This window comes from Varanus komodoensis, unplaced genomic scaffold (assembly GCF_004798865.1).
Source record: "Varanus komodoensis strain SLA01 unplaced genomic scaffold, ASM479886v1 scaffold73, whole genome shotgun sequence".
Classification (NCBI taxonomy): Eukaryota; Metazoa; Chordata; class Lepidosauria; order Squamata; family Varanidae; genus Varanus; species Varanus komodoensis.
The window spans coordinates 830501-830897 of NW_025336386.1; positions in this window are offsets into that span (position 1 = coordinate 830501).

Consider the following 397-nt stretch of genomic DNA (forward strand, 5'->3'; position numbering starts at 1 on the left):
GCCTGGAAAAGGACGTTGTTGAGTTGGAAAAGCACAGAGGAGGGCCACAGAAATGATCCAGGGGCAGGGGCAGCTTAGAAAAAAGGTGAGAAAGGTGAGACATGGAGGTGCTGAAAATAACGTGTGATGTGGAGAAAGGGGCGAGGGAGAGATTCCCACCACACTCGAACCCAAAGGGGTCACCCCATGAAGCTGATGGGTGGGAGGCCTGGGACAGGTATTTATTTATTTGAAACATTTCTATGCCGCCCCCATCGCAACAAAGCCTCGGGACGGCTCACAGCAAAAACAAACAAAAGCATATAAAAAGTATACAATAAAAATATTAAAACCCGGTGCATCTCGGCTTAATTTTTTTAAAAAAAACCCTGTCACAACTGTCACCATCAGCACACCT